Source organism: Rissa tridactyla, chromosome 2, assembly GCF_028500815.1.
Source record: "Rissa tridactyla isolate bRisTri1 chromosome 2, bRisTri1.patW.cur.20221130, whole genome shotgun sequence".
Lineage (NCBI taxonomy): Eukaryota > Metazoa > Chordata > Aves > Charadriiformes > Laridae > Rissa > Rissa tridactyla.
Genome location: NC_071467.1, coordinates 130,474,138 through 130,499,045, shown reverse-complemented (window position 1 = coordinate 130,499,045; position 24,908 = coordinate 130,474,138). Strand labels below are relative to the sequence as shown.

Genomic DNA, 24,908 nt, shown 5'->3' with positions numbered 1-24,908 from the left:
ATCATGTTTTTGACTTGAATATGGGTCATTTCTTGCAAATACCAGTATGTCTGCTGATCTCTACTACTACCTTCCCTGCTTCCTCTCCTCTGTAACTCACAAACTTCTCTGCCTGCCCCATAGCCAGGCTGCTTCTCTTCCAGTCCAAAGGAGCATTTTCCACCTAAAAGGGTCAGCTCTCGTCCACCGAAGCAGAGTTCCACGTGCTCATGTGAGATATGTGGCAAAGGCACACAACACAAGCCTTCTCTTGTTCTGTTCTGAGAGAAAAGAACAGAAGATAAACATTGGAACTCTCTAAATGGAAACGCTTGAGGGTCCTTAAAAAGTCACACGGAACCATCTCTTCCTACAATAAAGATTAGTATTTGCAGTCAGCTACGTGCAAAATAAATAGATACTCCCCTATGTTTTGAAGTACACATTGGTCTTAAAGGGTCAATATGACTGATGGACTGTCTCTTCATAAATATATGTGCATACACTACCCCTGTGGCTGGTGAGCATGAAGAGGTTGCATGCAAGAACATACCATTGATACAGAATTTGAAATACTTCTTTAATATCTTTACTAAAGTTAAAACTACAGATACTCACTGTAGAGGAGACTCTGAAAAAAACCAAAAACAAAAACACACAAACAACAACAAAAAAAAAAACCACAAAACCCTCTCAACCTGTAGATTACAAAGCGTAATAACCACATATCCTTTTTTCATAAGAGTAACACTGACAGCAAGATTTCCCCATGGGATTCCTGCATTTACTGGTTTTAAATAATAGAATAAGAACCACAACTTTATGTTTTAACAGTCTGCTAAAAGTCATTGGTACTGGATTTAGGGTTTGGTTTTGTTTCCTAAACTTGTACTAATCTTATTTTTATTATCTATTTCTTATTATTCACCTAATTTCATTCTCTTGTCGTTTTACTGCTGATAGGAATACATGCCTGGTCTTCTGATTTATACAATTTCATTTTGATAGCTGATCAAATTACTTTTGCGGTAAAACCTAGTCTCAAAGTAACAGCAACATCTAAGCCAAATGTAACTAACAGACCTTGCTACCTGTTCTTACACAAAAATCTCAATCATTTACAACTATTTCACAAGAAGGTTGCGATTTTGTATTCTTGGCTTTTTTTAAACAGTAAATAAAGAGTGAACAGTCATTGACAGATACTATGCAGAAATCTTTGTTCAGCTTAAATCAGGAGAATTTTAAACTGTTATCAGGGAGAGGACATGATTCCACAGTTTAAGAGATAGGAATTCAAGACTCAATGTTTCAAGAGATCGAAGATCGAAACTCTCCGAGTCTTTTATTCATATAATTTAAAGAGGTTTCTGAAGATGTTACTTCAGAAATTCAGGAACTGAAAACTCATTCGATGTTCAGGTGGCTATCAAGTTGCCAATTATTGTTTATCTGAGGTAGGGAGAAAAAAAACAACTCAGAAATTCATCCCTTATGCACACCAGCAGTTGCCTTCAATGTCCAACGGCCCAGTCTATACCCAGGACTGCTGAACGCGGCAACAGCCTTAATTTGTTTTTGTTGTGCATGGGATATCACAGCTGAAGAAGGTTATTCTAGTTTTTGAGACACCAAATTAAGCCTGTGGGCTTTGTGTTACACTGAGCTTGCACTGATGAATGAAGTAAGCTCCTTCTTTATCCAGCCAACAAGCAGAAAGGCTTCCACACGTGAGTGTGATCTCACGTGATCATATTCTTATATCCTGCCCTGGCTGTATTCTCGGTCTCAGTGCCTATATTTACAGATAGATAGAAAACACTGCATATCATACTGTATCTTGACTAGGTAGTAAATTCTGTGTGTAGGTATATATATACATATATATATGCACACATACAATACATCTATGTATATATACGTACACGTGTATAGACAATAAATATAGATATATTCACACACATCTACACGTGCATGCACACATTCATTCATAGGTAAATGACCACTTCATAAGGCCCGTGTTTTCAGGGCACCATTAAGGTAATTACAGGAACTCAGACAGCATTTTAGGTGTGAGGACATAGCATTCCTGTGGCACAGGGAGCTGAACAAAGGGCAGAATATAAATGTGGAACCTTAGAAAATACAGACTGAGGACTTCTGTCTTTAGTATTTCAGTAACTTCCAGCTTTTGTAGAGGTATCATAAAACTGAACTTACAGTTCAAACATTTGAGTAGGTATGGGTGTAGAGGAAGGTCAATACATTAGATATTACAGTTTCAGAGATGGAGCTCACAGCAGTATTAAGGAGAAGAGCTTGCGCATTTCATCAAGGTCTGGCTGCCCTGCAAACAGTAAATCAGTAGTGCTTGTACTTCTGCAGATGGTTAAGTCCAGCAATACAACGGCAGGCGCACAGAATTACCTAGCGCTGTTGTGCACAAAGCATAAGGCACAGTCAGATTTTCTGCTACTGCAGAAAAGGCAACATTAAACATTTCGTACAGCTATTCCCTATATATCCTCCATAGACTGCATTAACTGCTGTCAAGTTCAGCAAAGAGATTAAAGAGAGATCAGTCAACCATTTCACGTGCATGTCGGAGAGGAACACAGTATGAGAGTAAAACCCTGTACCTGCATTTATCGTCTCTTGACTGATACTAGGCAAACAACTGCCCAAAGCCATGTATCATATTCAGCAAGGAAAGGACCTTCTGTTTTCCTACCTTAATTTGCTAAAAGGCACAGAGGGCTGCCTCCTCTCACACCCTCCTCCTTTCTGCCACTCAGGAAAACATCCCATCTCTGCATCACACAAGCAGTGGTTTGGCCACCACCTCTCTGCCCTACAGTTTCTGCTGAGAGTTATGACAGCAGAATCTGAGTATATTTCTCTGTAGAGCTCCAACACTTTATTTGCTTTAGAGTGTGGAAGAACTGATAACTTGACATGTCAAAGCTACTTCTACTTTTCTCCTGCTTCCAAATATTTTTCCTGCAATTTCTTTCCTCTTTTTTGTGCCCTCCTGCACTGCAAATATTCTAATTCACAGTCACAGCACTTCGGGCTGATTAAAGTGTTTGCAAGTGATGACAAAAATATGCTCAAACCGCAGATGGCTTGCAAGGACAGATCTGCCACGGAGAAGAAAAATAATTTATGAGCAGAACCTGCTTTAAATTTGCTGTAGAATCATTACCTTTACCGTCTTCAATGTATCAGGAAAGCAAATAATTGTAATTACAGATGGGACATAGCTCTTGCATATTTAAAATACTCAGTAATTACTGGAGTGAAGGAAGTCAAGTCAAATGCAGCAAGTAATTTTTTTTCTTCCACAGAAATAAAGCAGATTTAATATTACCCTTGTCTAAAATTCATCCAATTCTTTAATTTAATATTTGTTTAAATTATATTAGTCTTAAAGAAAAAATCTGACTTCTACACTTTAAAAAAAATAATTGCTTTAGGGAGATACAATGACCTTTCAATACATATTTTTTTTTCTTTTTCCTTTTCTTTTTTTTTTAATGAGAGATTGATAGCACTTTTTCGATGTAGGCACTGTGCCTGTGGCTTCAACAATTCTCCAGCTACTGCAGCCCCCTGTTAGGCCCTGTGCCAGACAACACCTTACCCAGAAGAACTAAAAATGGAGCACTGACTTCACTTGTAGTCTTGCCCAAGCCAGGCTCACAGTAGTGGTTTCAAGACAATCCTGTGGTGCAGCCTGACACACAGTTGTTGCAAAGGACAGGCTCTCTGCAATGAAAAGCAAACCAGCCATGCTTCATGAGCTCAAGTGAGGCTCAAAAACTTCCCACAAACTCATCTCTGGTGGCAGGAGAAGTTTCGACTGAGATGAAAACATGAATAAACACCAGAGGATCAGTGTGGAGAGGAACGCTGCTTGGCAAGTTCATTCTTTGATATTTCACACAGCATTAATTCCTCCTAAATACTTGCCTGTGCTTACAGCACTCCTCACCTCTCCATCACAACAGGTGACAGGTCACCGCACAGCCTTTACATCATCTGAAGGTATAAAAGGAGTCTTTCTCCAGAAAATTTAATAGGAACACCACCTCTCTCACATCTTCATCCCAAAGGCAAACTTGGTTACAATTGTCCAAAAGATGAGACCAAAAAAGATGAGAGGGGACCTCAGGTGGTTAACTAGTCCACTCATCTGCCAAAAGGATCAGCTGTATCATTCCCAACATTTGTTTTAATAACCTCCAGAAACAGAGATACCAGTTTCAAACTATTTCCATCACCCAAATCTTTCTTACTGCAAATTCAAGTGGTCACTTTTTGTCCAAATATGCATTTGGAGGGGTCAAAAGGACAGAAATTTCTCCCTGAAGCATCAGGTCTGACCCACTGAGGGCTCTTCTGGGAGCTGGCGCTAAGCTTGGCTGGTCCACTTGTTTTGTTGACTCAAAACTGGACTTAACCATTTCAGCTCTGGCCTTCCCAGCACCATTCACAGCAGTGAAACACAGATTCTGCTCTGTATCTCAGACTGAGGGGGAAGAGGCCAGACACCACCGGAAAAGGTCAAGAATTAGTCACCACCAGTAAGAAAGTCAGCACTAGGAACTAACAGCAGAAAGGAGTTATTGATTTGCTCCCTGTACTAACTCACACCACCTGCAGCATTGCAAACGAAAGCACAGAATGAGTGTTTGGTCCAGAACCAAGCTCTCCAGAACCCAGTGCGCCCATCACTGTTTCCTTGGAGCCAATTCCCTTATGGTTTGGCATTCCTCTTACGGTACTTTTATCTACACTGTGGCGCTCTCATAAGGAGTTGTGAAAAGGCTGAGCACGGACAAGACCGGGGAGAAAGACAAGATGAACCCTGTGGAGAAGCAGACATTAGCCAAGAACAAACACCACAGTTTGTTGTTCTTCTCTCTGTTATTCAACGATTTGTCCCAGTATTTTCTGAGGAATCAAAATTAAGATAACCGGTCTGTAATATCCCCTGTCAGCCTTTTAAGATGTAAGAGAGTAAGTTGAGCTTTTTTCTAGTATATACATATATCAAAATTCCTGAAATGGGTGACAGTTACTTAGAAAGCACAAAGTACTTCCCTTTCCAACTCACGACACAGAACCAAGCCTTGGAAATGCCTTTATGCATTAAGCTAGGAACACAATTAAAAAGTTTTCATACTAAGCAATCATTACTCATAATAAGACAATCATATATTGTTGAGCCACTAATGCCATTGATTTAATCAAAGATATAGCAAAACACAATTTGGTCTACCGAATCCCACACAAACTAAGTTCACTTTCTACTCCCTTCCCCATCTTCATCTGAAAAACTAGAATTTACCTGGGGAGGCATCAGAGCAGATAGCTGTCACTTTTTTGTTCTTTTAGGTACATCTTTATAGTCAGACTACACAACAGACCATCCCATCCACCCCAAACACAACCAATAAAAAAAAAAAATATCCCCAACATACAGTTTGCCAAAAAACTCTGTACATTATCTACTTTTGTTATCTGCTTCACAGTCTAGTGAGGCTCAAAACAGGCAATGGAGCCACAACTTTACCAACTAAGGAAAAACAGGGAAACAAATGAAACATCCAGCTGAGGAGTATCCCTCAGGGAAGCACTAATTCCAGTGAAGTCAACCCTAACACTGAGCAATGGAGGAAGCAACAAGCAAACTTGAAAATCCTAATTAAACAAAGGAAAAAAAAAATAGGATGAGCCCACAAGTTTTCCAACCCTTTGCTTTTGGTATCAATGAATCACATCCAGTTTTGAAATTAACTCAACCTAAGTCTTCAGTAAGAATAGTACCTTATTGTAGAACTGCCTGCTTTCTGGAGTTTTTTCTACATATTTAATGTGTTCTGATCTGTACAGATGTTCCCTTTTCTTTCACCAGCCAAATCTGTAAAACTTAATGATGAACTGCTTATGAATTTACCTAATCTAGGGTTTATATAAAGGCATAGGCACTTTTGACATTTAAAAATGCATTTTAAGCCTTAATTTGACAATAAATGCTTTGAATCAGAAGTATTAACAATGCCATAAAGACAAAGCTAACAGATAAAATAACAGCGATTTGGTAAGGAATGGGAGTATCTCTGCTAGTATTTAAAAAAAAAAAACAAAAACACCCTCACATAACATGTGGGAATGACAGATCCTCTCCAACTAAAAAGACAAAGCTGACGTGCTTAAAGTACATGTTTAAGATCCTCGACTTGGCTTAACTCAAACAGCTTTGATTGGACGGGGTCCCTCAACAGTATTAAAACTGTTCTAATTGCATTCTTCAAGCCAGCTGAAGGCTGACAGCTTCCGCTCTCCCGCTCGCTATCAGGGCACATCAAGGACTTCTGTTATGAGAGGAGCACCTGGTCCAAATTTATTTCAACAGCCCAGAGCAAAATGGGAAGGTGCTTAATGTTCAGCCACAATGGTGACATTTTTACGATATGTCCAAAGTTCAGAAACAAACAAATGAAGGATTTGAAAGGCGCATGAACAGAAATGGTGACAATAAAAATTCAACATTAATATATCAATTTTAAAACATATACCACCCATATTCTTGAGGGCAAGGCCAAAAGTTCAAAGCAGAGAAAAGAAGAAATCTGTGTAGCTAGCTTGGCAGGAAAAAAAAAGTCTCTATAACTTTTTGAAAGAATTGCCGACCTTTTATTAAAAATGACATACTTAATTTCATCCTATGTTAGACGATTACGAATAGTACCACTCATTCCACCCAAAAGTGGTGGCACATTTCAGTTTCAGCAGAATAACAAGTGATAAGAAAAGTTTTCTACTTTTTACGTGAACTTGGCTGGTTTGTGCCCCTCCCCCTGCCCCAATGTTAAAAATCAAATTAACTGGAGGGGCAAGGGGAGACGCACAGAGGCTAATATTCTAAAATCTTCAGATCAGGAGTGAGAGATGAGTGAATCATTACTGAGAAAATTATCATAGCGTTAAAGAGGCTTTAATAATGTTTCTCAATTTCTTTAAAAAATACCATCACTATTTTAAATCAAACCTTTATGAACATGAGACTCTTGTTCAAGTCAAAATTAGGCCAAGTTTATTTCTGCAGCTACAACTAAATTAAAATTATAGTCATTATGTAAATTTATAGAAGATTTCTCATGTACAGAATAACTGAGTATTAGCGCACTAAGCTTTTTTTTTATTTTAGAAATTGAAACACTGAAAGTGCCTCACAGTAATCAACGCATATCCACACAGTAAAGCAAAGACTACAGAAAAACTCACAATTATGCAATGACATAGGAAGTGGCAATTAACTCTTTATAAGTAATGGCATTTAGGAACAATTTTAAATGTACATCGCAAAACCAAGCGATTCCGTACTATATATAATTAAGATCTGAGTTCAATGCCTTGGAAATTTCTATTTAGGTATAAGAATATACTGAAAAAGAGAAAGTAAATTCTTTATTCAGTATACTGGTTTTGTACTCCAGTAGAAAGCATCTATTTCCTTCTCTTTGGCAATTATTGGCTTACTTTCCAATCAGTACGTATGGCCAGATTTGCTGCCTCATATAAAGTTATTAGTATGCACACATGTGGTACTTTTCTTTACCAAATAGATAAAAGTGTAATTTCGGAACTGACTGAGAGAATCTGCAGTACAATCTAAACTACTGAAAAAAGACCCCATTCGAGAAAGACTGAAATACCTAACTATACAGGTAAAAATACACCATCTTTAAAAATGAATCCCAAATAATTTATGGAACAGTTAGTGCTGCGATTTCTTGTAATCTTAAACTGCAGCTCTGCCTTCTCGTGCAATTTCCCCTCTATTCCGCATGGTAAATTAGAGAACATTGCCCAAGCACAGACTTTTCTTGATAGTGTCTGTTGATACCAATCATCAGTATTGTCATGACTATTGTGCTTGATCAGCAGCATACTTCTCAGAAATATTTTCCTTCTGCTTGCTTCCTATTAACCAGGACAAGCTTCCCTAAGGTCTTTCTCAAGAACAGCCTGGCTTTAGGAAATATGTTTCCTTATTTTACCTACCTAACACTTAACATCGACATTTTTCAGATAGAAATTTTTAGCGTAGTAACGAATGTCTTCTTTTCACTAAACAAGCAATGATTGTTATTAAGAAGCAGCATGCAAGAGCATTTAAAGATCTTTAAAAATCCAAATCCCAAGTCCCTACCCCACTTTTCCCCAAAGCCTCTAATGAAATAAACAGGTTTTTTAAACAAAAGAAAAATCTCAGGAGGAAAGAGGGAAGACGTGTCAGGAGAAATAGATGATAGTGGAAGAAAGAGTTAACAAAAACTGCAGTACACCTCAAAATGAGCTATAAAAGTTCCATAATGAACCTTCTAGTCCTGAACTATCTCTCAGGCGCATTCACTTATATTTCTTTATGTTGCCATCTCTCACTGCAAGTATAACAAGAAACTTAAAATGTAATTTTACATGTAGGTATATCACCTCAAATTAGCAACATAAAATTACTGACATTTATTCTAAAGAAAGCCCTACCGGCTAGAGGTAAAATGCTGAACTAGCATCTGTCAGTACTGCTAATTGAGGTAAGGTTGGGAACTATAAAGTACTATTAAAGGAATAAAATAATACCAAATGGAAATGCTGAGAAGGTACACTACCTTTTGACACTCTGAATTATTATCCCGATTAAAGTAGCTAGTATGTTTGACTCTTAAAAGTGCCATGAACAGTAATGTGCTTCAGAATTGCAAGGAACATTCTTATGGGCCGCAGTGCCTGAAAAAACACATTAACAAATTCTTGCAATATAATAACGATATGTTTGATGTGTTTTTAATGAAGTATTCCATCTTTTGTAGTTTTAAAAAGCATCCGTCTTTTTTAGAAAAAACACGTGAATGCCACATTTTCCCCTCCAGCTTCAGCAGTTCCACCTGGTCCTCTTCAGCCTAAGTTTCGAGCAGATTTTTGGACCACAAGCTACTTGCCAGATTCTTGCCATCATCTTGTGAATGATGACAACAGAATAAAATCCAACACTGGACTCAAAGGTAAAACAATTAAATCTAGAGGAATATTAACAAAACTTATCCAACTTTATCTTTTTTTCTTGCTTGGCCTATTTACCCATTTGACACCACAGTATGACAAAACCTGTAGAGCTCTGTCTGTTCATTTGTGAACACACAGCAAATTTTACTGTGGCATTTAGAAGTCTTTTAAATAAATTCAGTTTATCAGACATTCCTTCTTCCTTTTTCAGAAGGAACAGCGGGGGAAGAAAATCAAAGATTATTCTGATCCTCATAGTCTGACCTATGCCTACAATTTGTTGCTAGCCACAGCTTTTAGAAAATTCAGAGACTTACAAAACGCCACAGTACAAAATAAAGGCAACATAAAGAACATTCAAAGATCAGAAGGACCATGCTTCCTTTACTGCTGTGACTAGATGTGGTAGGTTAAATTATCAGCAGCTACCTCCTCTTTGAGAAAAATGCTGAAACCTGAGGGTAATGCAGACACAATAGTATGTCTACTCTCCTTGAAAATATTAAGCTGTATCAGTTTAAAAGCAAAAATTTATGGCCAGATCTTATGCGATTATTTTTGTACAGACTGCACGCACGAGGGAAAAAAAAAATACGGTATACATTTCTGACTTGCTAAAAACTTTCATAGTAGCACTAGTTAACAAAGAAAAAGTTCATGCCTTTGCCTTCATCCCCCAATAAACTGAAAAATTTCAACTGGTTTAACATTTGGACATACTAAAATGAAGCCAAATAGAGCATACTTCATAGCTGAGCCTGGGAACTATTTTCAGCTTATGAAACTTATTTAGGTTGTGCACAGAAGCCTTAACCTCATTAAGTTCAACAAAAAGTAAAAAGTCCTGTCCCTAGGGAACAACCACCCCAGGTACCAATGCTGGTGGCCACCCAGCTGGAAAACAGCTTGGAAGAAAAGGATCTAAGGGTCTTGGTGGACACTAAGTTGAACATAAGCCAGCAATGTGCCTAGTGGCAAAGGCGGCAAATGGTATCCTGGGCTGCATTAGACAAAGTATTGCCAGCAATGCTGAGCAGAGGTCCTTCCCCTCTACTCAGCACTGGTGAGGCCACACCTGGGTACTGTGTCCAGTCCTGGGCCCCTCAGTACAAGAGAGACATGGACATACTGGAGAGAGTCCAACAAAGGTCCACTAAGATGACAAAGGGACTGGAGCATCTCTCCTATGAGGAAAGGCTGAAAGAGCTGAGGCTGTTCAGCCTGCAGATGAGAAGGCTCAGGAGGGTCTCATCAATGTGTATAAATATCTGAAGGAAGGGTGCCAAGAGGATGGAGCCAGGCTCTTTTCAGCGGTGCCCAGTGACATGACCAGAGGCACGTGACACAAAAATGAAACACAGGAGGCTCTGTCCGAACATCAGGAAACACCTTTTCACTGTGAGGGTGACCAAGTGCTAGCACAGGTTGCCCAGGGAGATTGTGGAGTCTCCACGCTTGCAGATATTCAAATACCATCTGGAGATGATCCTGGGCAGCCTGCTCTAGGTGACCCTGCTTGAGCAGGGGGGTTGGACCAGATGATTTCCAAAGGTGCCTTCCAACCTCAACCATTCTGTGATTCTGTAAAAGAAGATTTTTCTGTAAAAGAACATTTTTATGTGCACTTTACAGTTACCAAAGAAGTATTTTCCATATTCTAAATGATCTGAAAGTCAGTTTTCGTATGGGAGACTGCACGTATGCACACATGCATGTACATATACACACAAACATCCTCACTCCTTTTAAAGGACAGACGTTCAGTATTTAATTCTTTCACAGTCTCAAGAATCCCACATCCCAAGGCCCTCCAAAAAAATACCTAGCTTGAAAAGTCATGGTGAATCTACTGCATATGAACAGTTTTTGAGAAGGGGAAAAGGACACAGCTATTCTTGAGTTAAGAATGTCAGAATAGTCCGTCAAGCTAATGAAGGAGCTACCCGCTGTAAAAGAGTCCCTGATTTCACAAAAAGAATAAAGAAAAGCCTCAAAAGCCACCAGAGTTCTCCCGTGTATTTTGTCAGCATTCAAGTGACATCCATACTTCAGAATTAACAGAAATGCACCAGTTAACTGGGGCATTAAAGCAACCTCCGCAGAGCTGGACAGTTTGTAAAGTTCATTAGCACCTAGATTACCTTCCCACAGACTCTTTGAGCCCCTCACAATCTTCTGAAAGATCATTAGATTCTGACACATTGTTCTTATATATCTAAATGACCTTTCAGATATGCTCTTCAGGTTCTCACTGTTAACACTGCATGCCAAATGTCACCAAAATTTTTTGAAGTTAAGTGTCACCAGAAGACATTTTGACAGGCCATTTTGTTGCTAGATACAGCAACAGAATTATGTTACACTGGGGGTGAGGGACTGAAAGAGAGAAAAAAGCATCTGCTCCCTAGTCAGGTACACCATTCCTTCTGGTATCTCACATAGCTGTCAGCATATACACAGAGCCTTATGGGAGAAGGAGAGGCTGCTACTCCAAGTAGCTCAAGGCTCCCAGCATCCTCAATTACATAGGGCGTTTTAAAGAGAAAGGAGAAAATAAGCAGCATAGGCTGCATTAGAGGGCAGTTCCGCAGTCTTAAGTACCACCTAGGTTCCCAAACAGGGACGGCTTTTCTCATAAAGCGGCCAGTTCCAACAAATGCAGACTGATACACTGTTTTCCCAGACCTCACGCGTACTTTGGCGTACGATCACTGAATAATCTCACCTCTTCTGAGGAGCAGGCTCAGTTTACACCCCATCACATGAGCAAAAAACAGGGCACACACCCTGTAGTGTTCCATGACAGTTCACACTGCCAGAATGAATATAACCACTCCTTCCTGCAAGTCCACTGTACCTCTAGGTGTAGAGAAAGCAGACACACTAATACTTTAAGAGGATTAGGGAAGACAGGAGGGAGGGCCAGGGCATCCATTTTTATTGGAGAAGGGGAAAGATGCATTGCTTCATCTGTACCAGTCTGAGTGTCTTTCTTTTGACTTGCTAGTCTTTCCCTTCCAAAGAACTTCCCGGCAATAAGATGACCCAGTTCAAACAAACATCAGAAAAAGTTTGCCACATTTTCTGAATCAATCAGTACAAATGAAAACCATGAGAAACTGGGTGTGAATGAGCAAACAAGCATTAAAAGACAGGGGCTCATATAGCTTCAACTTCCCAGGGACAGCCAAGGACAATTTTCAACAAAAGGAGTTCCTAGTAACTTCCAGAAAACTGAAATATTTCTAACAATTATTCAGCAACTGGAAGAGTAGGAGACCTTGGGTCAGAACCGCTTTCTGATGCACGTCCCTTCTCCCTTTGAAATTGTCGTCTTTTTATCAGCATTATCTAGTGCACCACGAGCACTCAGGACCATGGGCTTACAAGGCAGGAGAGGAAAAACTTTTCCTATCCCAGGTACATGGCTGCACCTTCAAAGGTATTTCAGCAGCATTTGAAGACAGTCCGTCTGACTACCACCAACATCACAGGATGCTTATTGCACTACAATAGTGTCAGAAAAACATGAAGTTCCATAGAAGTCGGACTTCTCAGAGCCATATAATTCATAACATTAATTTGCTATTAGACAAAGAGCTTACCAATGGAATTTTACTGAACAGGTAATGAACAATCGTGACCTACCTGCTGGACAGGCAACATAAAACAATCTTTTTTACGCAAACGAGCAAATTATAACAGCAAATAACTTGCATGAAATTTCACACCACACACACTGAACACATGAACTAGACAGTGGCGTGTACGTGTGCGTGTGCATCTGCTCCACATGCTACCTGTCAAAGCAGACTGCCTACGGCTTAGTCAGGAGGAGACTTTAAAAACCTTGTGAAAATACAGATGATAAAAGGAACTGAGAGGGTGGTACAAAGTAACTACCTTCTCCAAATAAATACTCTCCACAGCTGTAAACTAGATTTCGAGTTCCTGGGGAAGCAGGAACAAATCCTCAGATAAAAAACACGTCTACTTAATGAATAGATACGTGGGAGCAAAGAAAGGCTGACATTTCTATAGCAACAGATTTAATGGTGCATGGAAGTATTTAATTCCACCTTTTCAATTAAATTTTCTGCCTTTCACTGTTTTTTTGCTTACAATGCAAACTACTTAGGATATTTGTCAGGGTTTGGGAGTACATAGATTTGAGAACTCCGAAGCAATAATGTAAGTGTAAGTCAGCAAAACTGGGTTGACTTTATTCCATCTACAAGCTTTCCCCCAGAAAAGTTTCCAGAAACATGAGCTGAACCTTGAAGTTTGTTAGATACTCTTTCCCAGGCCTTTATAAACCAAAAGCAATAAAACATTGTAGGCAAAGCATTCTGATCTTAGACACCACGTACAGTACTTATAGCAACAACCCTATGGAAGTCTTGTTATTGCTGCCTATTAAAAAAAGAAATCTGAAAACCAGAAAGTCAAAGCCTTGCTGCTGTGGAGTAAAAGAATGGCCTTTTTATGGTGTGCTACTGCTGCCTTAAGGGGTAAATCCTGTTTAGGGCAAACCCTAGAAACAAAAAAGCCCAGCATCGTTGTTGTATTAAACAGATCCCTCTTTTTGCTGATTTTATGGCACACGTAGAGCCAAAAACCTTCTTATCAGAACAAATGCTCAACTACTTACTTTGAGCCAATTAAAAAGGATTGTAAGATGACTTTTAAATTAAGGCTTTCAAGATATCCAACCAGCCAAGTAAACTGTGAGAGCCGGATGCCCGCCCTCAAAAGGTTTAGTGCTAGCGTCCCACCACCCACTCCCTCTTCTTTCATAAATAAAGTTATTCAAGATTCCAGGTTCCTTCTTTGATATATACAAGCTGCTTTTTGGGAGGATTGGTCTTTTTATTTGCAGACAGAGCAGGGGTAGAGGGAGGAGGGAGAGAGAGGAGAGAATTAGAACTATGTAGCTTCAATTCATACTACAAATGGAAAAACTGCAGGCTCCTAAAAATCATGGTCATGCTAGAAATTATATGCCAAAAACCCAACAGTGAACAAACTAGAGAGCTAATGTCAGTGAAAGAAATTAAGGTGTCTGTCTGAGGTTAGCTTGTATCTTTAAAACAAAAAAAAAGCTAAGCTCAATTCTTTATCAGAAGCTGTGGTATTTCAAAGCAGCAGGACTTTTAGTAACGGAAACAACCATCATCCCGGACTGATCTAGATTTTTTTTAAAGGTATTTAAGTACTTTGAGAAAGAAATACCTTTTAATGGATTCCTCCTAAGCTATTTCTATCAATAATTCATAAAAGAGATAACTAATTTGACAACTAGCTTTGTTTTAATCAGCAATGGGAAAGAACGGGGGAAAGAAGTAATGAAGTTTTCCTTTTGTCTTTTTCAGCAGTCTTTGAAAAGCAGTTACATGCACAGCAAGAAAAGATTAATAAAATTTAAGACACATTAACTAATTATGTTGTAGTGGACCGATTTTACACTACTTGTAAATACATCCTCATTGGGAAGAGGTGTTACATATTAAGGTCCAATCATTATTTACCATATCGCCAGGTTTGAATATGGAAACACCATCCTGGTATGTTACAAATACTGTTTCCAGTTTTCTTTGAAATCCAAACACTAGTTTTACAACGTGTAAAAGCAAGGAAGGAAAAAAAAGCCCCAACCACAAATATGTATTTTTAAAAAACCCAAAACACAAAAATACATTTAATATTGAATTAAAGACCACTAAAAAGCATGCAAAACTACTGTAATTTAAGAAAATTAACATCTTACAGTGCTGTTTACCACCAACAGCACAGAAACCTCTGTAAGTCTGTTCTACTGTATTAGGCACAAGGAACACAAAACATTACTAAAATAAAACCTCTAGCGGGTAATCATAAAGTATTTAAAAAATGGTGTGTTTTTAAGATAACACATTAGAGGCTGTTTAAAGCTTTTAAAAAATTCATCCTTTGAAAAAAGATCACACACGGGGTCAGTGATATTTTGCTAGCAGAAGTCTGTATAGGTTTACTGAAGTTAACTTAGCCCAGGTGAGGATCACACCCAAATCCCTGTATTTTACTGAATATGTTTTTAATGCTTTTCCCCCTGACCTTCACACTCCGTCACAGCAATTATATTTTATTTATAAATTGGTGTTTAGTGTTGGTTTATGTTGTGGATAAAACCTTCAAAGTATTAACACTACAAGAATTTTTTTAAAAAGTTATTGCACACATACCGTGTTCTAAAAATATTTGTGACAGAAGTATATACACGTATGTATGTGGCTACATATAGACACCCACGCAGAGCCCAACTTCCACCAGGGAGCAAAAGGTAGCGGCCTTTCATCTCCAAACCAAAGTCATTTCTCAGCTACAGAAATACCACATACAGATGAAAAAATTAGCAAGTCTGGGTTTTTTGCCTTTGCCCAACTGATTTTTTTAGTATATCTGTATTTTAAATGACTTGCTTACAGTCTAGAAGCCTATGGTATAAATTTAATCCCAGAGTGAATTTTTATGATGGAGTTATAAACCCCTAAAGAAACAGGGTTTACAATGGAAGTGCTGACATAACTAACTATAGCAGCACTAGCAGTGCCTCTGTAATCAAGGCACATTATATTTATGAGGTAGGTAAAAGTCTGTAACCATCAATCACTGGAATCATATTGACAGATTCTAAGTTTGAGGTCCAACTGAATTAATGTATTCAGTTTCTCACACCATTGATATGAAGGGGAGAATTTGCAGGCACTTTTATGGGCTCCGGCTTTGACATCTTTACAGAAATCAGTGAGGGGCTGTCTTGCTGAAACATTCGCTAATCTGCTGCCTCAGCATTTCTAGGTTTTTCACGAACCTTTCACAAAATGCTCAAGAAGTAGATTGTCTAGAAACCGAAAGTGACCTTATTCACGTAAGTATGCTTCATGAGCTGGTCATTACAAACATTAATTCTACGTATATCCACCAGACATTTAAAATTATACCTAAGAATGATTAATCACCCAAAGAATATCCAACTCCTAAATTATAACTCAACATCCCTATATAAAACAATCTAAAATGTCAGCACCTCAGTCTTTATGATATCACACCGTTCCAATAATTCTGTTTTACAAGTAAATTCCTATTATACATTAATAAGTGCTGTTGGTGGCTAAACTTCATGCCTTTGAGTAATGACCAGGTTGAAGGCAATTAGGCCGGCCAGGTGCAGCTGGGTTAGGTACTAATAAAAAGTTTTTAAATTTTACTATTTCCGTTTGGATTTTGGGGATGCATTCCAATCTGCCCAAATTAGGGAGGAAATTGTTTCCACGTTTTCAGCTGTTCCATGGTCTGACTCTTACTGACCGATAGCCCACAAAGTTTTTTTTTTTTTTTTTTTTTTACTTACACACACACACACACACTCTCACTCTAACTCGCAGGACACAATGTTTTTATTTTTCAACTTGTCAGACAAGTACAATAGAAAACTAAGAAACTATTAAATAAGTTTGCAGAAAGAGTTTTCAATTCAGTCAGTCACAGAGTTAGCTGGGCTTGAGCTAAACTTGTCTGAAACCAGAAAGTCTGGGTTGGTTTTCAAACTCTTTTTCTACATATAAATGTAGAATAAGAACTGAAACGCAGCCATTTCATCCTCCCTCCCTCCATTCCTCTGAAAGTCCAGACTGTTGTGAATGCGTTTTCCATAACATGGTAATATTTATTTTTTTTAATTACCTGAAAACTTTTTTTTTTTTAAATCAAGTTGACTTAACACCATTTACACTGATTTTAAAAGCTGTGTTTTTATTGATGTAGAACGTGCAAGGTGCTGCCAATGCCTGTGGTTTAGGTCACAGGAGGAAGGCTTTCTGAAGTGACACCACTGCAGACCAACGCACAGGAGAATTCTGCATGTGTACACATGCACACTTGGGTACACCTTCCTGCTTTCTCACCTTCATATACATTTTCATGTGTGAATCCTACTCCAGGACAGCCTGAAATTGAGCACGGAGAGCATCACACAGTCCGTGGCCAGAGGCATCAGGAAACCTCCAACACTTCTTCTCACCAGAATGTGCTCAGAAGGCAAAGCTACCGCCAGGGACCTGAGGAGCTCATGGGCAGAACTGTCCTGTTCCCCGTGGATGAGTCCTGAGGCCTTGCATGACCCTCAACTTCTCCACTGCATTATAAAGTCATTCTCTCACATGAAGCTTTACTTCTGGAAAATGGAAACCGTAGACATGGATACTTTTTTTAGGTGCTCAAAGCAACATTTGTTAGTTTTCGATTCCTACTTGTAAACCATACAGAGATGCTGCTTTGGCTCAGGAAAGATTTATGCCACAATTCATGGGTGACTGGGAGACTATTCTCCAGGAGGATCAACAACAAGCTTCCCCCATTCCTACAGGCCAGAAAGGCATCCTCAGTGAAGCCTGGGCAAAAATGCTGTTTAACAGGGACCTTAGGTCTGACTGACTACAGCCACTTCTGCATGAAAGCTCACAACAGAGCGGCCACACCGAGAACACATCGCACCAGTGGGTGGGTGACTGTAGAGACACATTTTTCTCCTTCCCAATGCCCCAAGTTCAGTGCAACAGGCTCTTGGATAAACAGATTTGTTTTCTGAACTCTTTTTAAGCTCCCGTCAGAAATTTAACCTAGGAAATCTATGAAGGTCCAACAGCATTAAGGGAAAGGCATCACTGAAATGCATAGGATTTAGCCACACAACTAAACTGCAACCTCTGCTCGTTCTGTAGCTTTTGCACAGATTTGAGCCTAGGGGAAAAAAATAAAAGAAATCACGGATTTTTGAAACCAGAACAAAAGTATAATTCTATGTGCCAATTTAAAAAGCCATCATTAATTCCTACGACTCTATAATCTGAAATTAAACATGGCATACATTGACTTTTTTGAAGGCATTATTTTGCAGGCAAAAATAAATAGTAATGCAGCTCGCAGATTTGGGCATACAGGGAGTTCAAAGAAAAGAACCTGTTCTGCGTTCCCACAAGCCAGCAGTGCCCTGAGGAGGGCAGCATATAGGCACGTATTTAAGTACACCGAAAACTGTTCTGAATCACATGCTTTACTAAAACTGCCTCGCCTTTCAGGGGATTAGTGAAGTACCACACACACAGTCAAACATCGTCATAAAATGTAGGTAGAAAGACAGCAGGATATTAAACTAAAGCTCACTAGAAAATGCCAAAGCCTTTGCTTTCATGAGTATCAACAGGAACAGATTCTTAGTATCTGTAGTATCTCAGAATTTCTTCACTCTAAAGTACTGCCAGTCTAATTTTAAATGTGCTAAACTAAACCAAGAGGTTCAAGAAACAGATCATTCTATAATACTGATTATAGAAGTAAAATGGGAACAATTATCAAAATCTTTAACAACGTATCTCCTCACCAAGCTCTGCACATTTTAAAAATCAATTCCTTAGTTGAACTTGTTCAGTAAGCTTCATGAAAATAAATCAAGTTTAAAATAGTTTAAAAATACAACGAAAAGGCATCTGTTTTCAGACAGTTTTCTCAATTACTTAACTAAATCTCCAATTCAGTTATGTTGCCATACACATTACAGGAAGGAGTATGGTTTCCAGTTATAAAGATTCTCAAAAGTGGTTACAATGCTCCGAGAAAGCAAGATTATAAACACACCACACATTTGCTCTGTTTGTAAATAAAACTGGAGATGGTGTTTTTAAGACTTTTACTATGGCATCGTCATAACTGTCCAGTCTGTCTTTTCCTATCAGTTTTATTTTTGTCATTGACTTCAGGATGATATTTTGTGGTGATAAATAAAATTGGACTGTAAATAGAGAGTTATTCCTTTAATAGCTAATTACAAATTATTTTTTGAAGCTTCACAAAAATTTGGAATCCAGAAGTACAGGTAGTATCAGCATTGAAACGGACTCACAATTTCCAAGGGAGAGCTAACTTATTTAAGGAACAGAGTAGCCATCAGCATTTTAAAAGCTAATTACAAAGCTGGTAGCCAAAGGAAGAAATTCAAGGAGCAGGAGGAGCTGCACTTCGCCAAGCAGCTGCATTTTGCGCAGCGCAGGGCAATCCGCTGCCTTGCAGTGCCCTCTGGTGCTGCTCCTACAGAAGTGGAACATCTCGGGGCACCCGCAGCTCCTGGCAAGAGAATTAAACCCGAGTGTCATAAAGCCCCTGTCGAAAATTCTCCAGCCTCTATATTGTCACACATGCACATATTTAATGTAAAAAGCGTAACTGTGGGAAAAGCACTAAATTGCACGAGGCGTCACTTGAACAGAATTCCACAAGGAAATATAAACCTACAACACAACTGTTCTCTGAAAAAGGAGCATCCACCAAATTATCCCAGAATATAAAAATATACAACGAGGGAAGGTCAAAATTATATTTCCACCTGTTCACAAAACTCCAGGTCCCATGTTTCTTTTAGTTTTTGGAAGCTACAAAGGACACAGTCCCCTTCTTCCCAGCTAAAAGACTGATAAACAACCATAACCTTAATCACAGAAATTTAGGAATGCTTTATTTCAGTGCCAGTCATGTTGTGATTTTTAAAAACAAATAAACAAACAAAAATTAAATGAGCAATACAGACAGATAGATGCTTTCAATAGGATACTCTCAGAATGACAAGGGATGCTTATGAAACAACACAAAGGGACAATAGGAAACTGTGCTTAGCTCCAAAATAAAAACAACTTCAAAGCTCCTTCTCCTGAAGACGTCTCAGAGTAGTTTGGAAAGACTGGATCAAGCTGTCCACATGCAGTACACTTCCCCTGCCCACACACTTGGTTTGGTTTGCTTGTGCCTTTGTACCCCACAGGCACATGCCATACCTCGAGGGAAAAATCCAGACATGGCTCAGCAGCCCCAAGTGCCCATTTCCCCCATGGAAGCACCTCCAGTGTCCCAGGAGGGAGGCACCAGTCCAGCACCACTGCAGAAGAGGCTGCCTACGCTAAGCTGAGCACTTCCATAGTGAAACGCGGGAGCAGCCATCTTCAGTCCCTAAAGCCAAGGGCAATATTGCCACCAGCACGAGGATGCAGAGCTGTATGGTCCCCAGATCCTGCACACGAGATGAAGTCAGCCCAAGCACTCATGGCAACACATCCATCCAGCCAAAGCTTTGGCTCAGGATTGCTATTGGGAACCTCCTCTGCCCCCCTCAACAAACATGGAACGTTAGGAATATTTTGGGCCCCTCACTACAAAAAAGACATTGAGGTGCTGGAGTGTGTCCAAAGAAGAGCAATGAAGCTGGTGAGTGGTCTAAAGAACAAGTCCCATGACAGAAGCAGCTGAGGGAGCTGGGATTGTTTAGCCTGGAGAAAAGGAGGCTGAGGGGAGACCTTATCACTCTCTGCAACTACCTGAAAGGAGGTTGTAGAGAGGTGGGGGTCAGTCTCTTCTCCCAGGTAACAGGCAATAGGACGAGAGGAAACAGTCTCAAGTTGCACCAGGGGAGCTTTAGGATGGACGTTAGGAAAAATTTCTCCATGTTGTCAAGCATTGGCACAGGCTGCCCAGGGAAGTGGCGGTCACCATCCCTGGAGGTATTTAAAACATATGTAGATGTGGCGCTTAGGGACATGGTTTAGTGGTGGACCTAGCAGTCTTAGGTTTGGACTTGATGATCTTAAGGGCCTTTTCCAACCTAAATGATTCAGTGAACATTCAAAACAACCATTTAAAAAAAAAATAAAAAATAATGGCCTAACATAACTTTCTTTCTGTGTATCTCAAGTTTTCTGCAGTTACATGGGAAGGTCATATATATTTTCCAACATTAAGCCAATGTTTCCTACCAATGCTGGAGCAGAGATGTTAGCCACTAATGTTGTTACAAATTACTTCAGAAAGCTAAGCTTATTGCAGCTTATTGCCGAGCTAGCATTTAAATAAAAAGAACAGTGTTTCTGAATTTAGTTACGCCAGAAGATTCTCAAATCACAAATTATATGCACTTGAAGGTGCAAGCAGCGGCAGGCACGTGTATTTAAGATTTCTGGAATAATCAAACTGCTCAACCTAAATTGAAATTATTGTTATCTATTAATATTAGTTCTCTTCCTACACTGAACAAAAATGTAGTTCCCTTCCTAAGCTGTATGCGTTTTACTTGCATCTAGTGAAACGTAAAACATGTCTTTTCAGTTCCTGCCACAAGTACTTACATTAAATGCCTCTTTCACTTCAGTGAAAGATGTTCCAGTATTTTCAAGTAATGTTTCTTCCTCTTACAATAATTCTTTTCAATTGTATTATTTCAGTGTTTCTTCAGAATTCCAGACGGCAAAAACATGACAGAATCTTTGTAAAACAGACAATAAAACTGCTAGTAATCTCAGATGAATTGCAGTCACTGTATTTGTGTTTTATAACTGTGAACATCCAGGCAATTCAATAATGCAAGAAAAAAATAAAAAAAAAAAGGGAAAGAAAAAAAGATCGCTTTCTAAAATGATTATTAATGAATTTTAAAGAATTCCATTAATTTTGGTGGGTCACTGAAAAAAACAAAAATAAGTAAAATAGAAGAATCCATCATTTAAGTGACAGAGCACACACATTTTAACACAATAGGCACTAAAAGGCATATTTTTAAGATGCCACTTTGCAGAACTGTGCAAGAAGTTCCCCTTCTGAGCAACAAAACACAACATCCAGCTTAGCCTGGGTTGGCGGCCCCTACCAATAAGCTGAGCAATAGCCCGGAGAGGAAGGCAATGATCAAAGAGACATGGTCATACTTCACCGAAACACGTTATCCTAAAAAGTGTAGGAGGAGATTTTTCTCCATCTTCCTCAGAGAATAATGAATGTAGGAAAGCAGCAGGAACAATAATTCCTTTTCTTCTCTCCCATAAAGCTGAAGCTGTAAACTACGCATGAAGATGGTATATTACACATGAAGAATAATCATCTCAAAAGTAGGATTTGCAAGCAGCGTTCTTAAACTTTTAAGTAAATAAAACTAATGCTACGATAATCGCAACCACTACAGAAGGAATTTTATTAAAATAAGTCTCTGTGACTAACCCCAGCTTGAAATACAAAAGCTGAGAACTGATAGATTATTCTCCATTGCCCAGAGGATGATTATCAGAAAGACGGGCAAACGCTTGGACTTTCAGCACTATCTATTTTTTGGCATCAGCACTGTCCTGTCCCACCTTTTACTCTAATCAAAGGAGTTTCAAAGGAGTTAAGGTTTCTGGGGAAGAGTTTCACTTTTTTTCCCTTTTTGTTTTCTTTAAGACAGTAAAAACTTGGAAGCAGTCTTCTCAAGTTTATAAATAGAATAACTGGAAAACAAAAACAAAAACCCAAACCAAACCCACAGCAGGCAAGATGTTACTCTTAAAATTAAGTACATCAGCCCGCAACTCATGGAAGAAGTCATTCATTCAAAGAGAGCCATATGGTTGTACTGTAAAGCTTTACCACCAAGAGGCTTTCCCTTTCTGTCCTCAAAGTTGCTGTAACTTTGCTAAAAAGATAATTAAGGACTGGAATGAGGGCAATAATACAGTCAATGTTAGGTTTCATTAAAAAAAAAAAAAAAAAGTGCACTGCATGCATCACTGACCCCTAATGCCTTACGACCACGTCTTACGACAAGTGACAGGACAAGAGGTAGTGGACACAAACTTGAACATAGGAAGTTCCATCTAAACACGAGGAGGAACTTCTTTACTTTGAGGGTGGCAGAGCCCTGGCACAGGCTGCCCAGAGAGGTGGTGGAGTCTCCGTCTCTGGAGACATTCAAAACCTGCCTGGACGCGTTCCTGTGCAACCTGCTCTGGGTGACCCTGCTCTGGCAGGGGGGTTGGACTAGGTGATCTCCAGAAGAACCTTCCAGCCCCTATCATCCTGTGATTCTGTGAATGTGAGCACTAGCCAGGTGTCACTAGAGTTATGTGTGCCATCAGAGGTGGAATTGCAAGGTATATGGTGGACACGGCCACACAGACAGTGACCTTGCCACCTGGGGTAGCAAGAGTCATGAAATCACAGAGGTGCCAACCTCAGCCATGGCCTGAGAAGGTCCCAAGAGCGCCCGGAGTCATTTACTCCATGGCACCGGTGGTTTTGATACCAACAACGGATGGCTTAAAACTCTGCCTGGCTACAGCATCACACAATACTATGTACTTTCTGATTCCATTAGATTTTGAAACTGCACTAATTCACACCAAATGGTCCAAAACACAGATGTGCAGTATTTCAACCCCAAAAACTCTACAGCTGCCTAATATTGCACGGTACTTCCCTCCACCCCCGCGAAATGGGAAAGTTTTGCCTCTAGAAATGAAGGTGTTTCAAAGACTAACTGGAAGTATACAGAAAGCACTTTAAAGTACGAACATGGTACAATTTTATTTAAGACACTTTTTCTACACTGTTTAGGAAGAAAATGGAAATCAACATACAAGTTGAGGAGACGGAGCACAGATTCTTCATCTGCTTTTAAACACCCTGACTACCTGCAGAGCTTCTCCTCCCTGGACAGGACACATCTTCCAAAATGACCTACCTGACCTTCATGTTCTAAGCTGTAAGAACACGGCTCTCTGTGCTCTACAGCTTAAAAATCAAGCACTGCATTGAGATTAAATTGGAATCCACTGCGATCAGACTGCAGTTTAAACTGGTGAAAACGGAAAAGCTTTTCATTGCATTCAACACTCCAACTGAAAACTGGGATTATTTTTTTTCTAGTTGCAAGAGTAAATTCAGGAGCTGGATCTACTCATTATAATAGGCCCGTTACTGGTTTGTATATACCTGCCAGATCCACTGCAGCTGAGCATCTACTTTGACAGGATTTAGGGGCAAAGTGATGGGAAAAAATATCACAAGAAGTTGTAGAAATTGGGGAGGGGATGATGGGGGAAGGGGGTGAAGAGGTAGTGTGGCAATTTAAATAAGCTTTTATCTTTCAAAATATCACGAGCATTTCACAATACTTCATCATTACCAAAACAATAGCAACTAATCATGTTTTGAAACTAGGCAAAACAGAAGTTAAAATAAAATTTACAAAAAAACAAAAAAGAGAGAAAACCCACCGCTTTTTAACTCTCTTAGTCTTTCTTTTATTTTGCTGCTGAGTTAAAAGAATATGCCCAAAATCCATTCAGAGGATTATTTTTTTTAAAGGAGAATTATAAATCCCTCAAACAGAAGTTTTAAAAGAAAGTAGTTAAAATTTTAAAGTCTTCAAATGGCAACAAGGCAAAACCTGAAACAGAAAAAAATCTTCATACAAATACCGTACTAAAACATCTGCTGGTCTTTTGGGGCAAAGTTATTTGGGTTTTTTTTTGCTTTTTGGTTGGGTTGGGGTTTTTTTTGGGGGGTGGGGAGAGGTGGTTTTGGTTTGGTTTTTTTCTGAAGAATGAAAGAATGCATGTGAGTTTCTTAAGGACTAACAACATTTTAATAGTGACACAGAAATTAGTCTTACTATTAACAATAAAATTCCATTAAAGATGGTATTTGGAAGTTTCTTTTTTAAACATAATGTTAGGACTAGCCAAGCCATTTCACAGGTCTTTAGTATGCATGACATCTGTTAGTAGAAATAAATTAAAAAGACATTCATCCCAATTTAGTTGAACAATAAATAATCTTCAAGTATTTTCAGAAAGTTGTGAGTACACATCTGTCTGGGGCTACAGATGGGACTTACGTCAGTATAAAGAACATTTATTCCCCATACCAGGTCAAGGAGAAAGTTTTTGATTACCTGCTTAATTTTCACTGCTACAATAAGATTTTGCCAACAGGACACTTGGCTGCTCTTCACTCTGCATTTATAA

The 24,908-nt window shown here is 39.1% G+C and overlaps 1 protein-coding gene across 1 annotated transcript in view; it reads right to left on the bottom strand.

Annotated features, from left to right (window-relative positions):
* Window positions 1–24,908, bottom strand: part of JAZF1 (JAZF zinc finger 1) — a 199,097-nt gene that overhangs the window by 134,611 nt on the left and 39,578 nt on the right. The window lies entirely within an intron of this gene.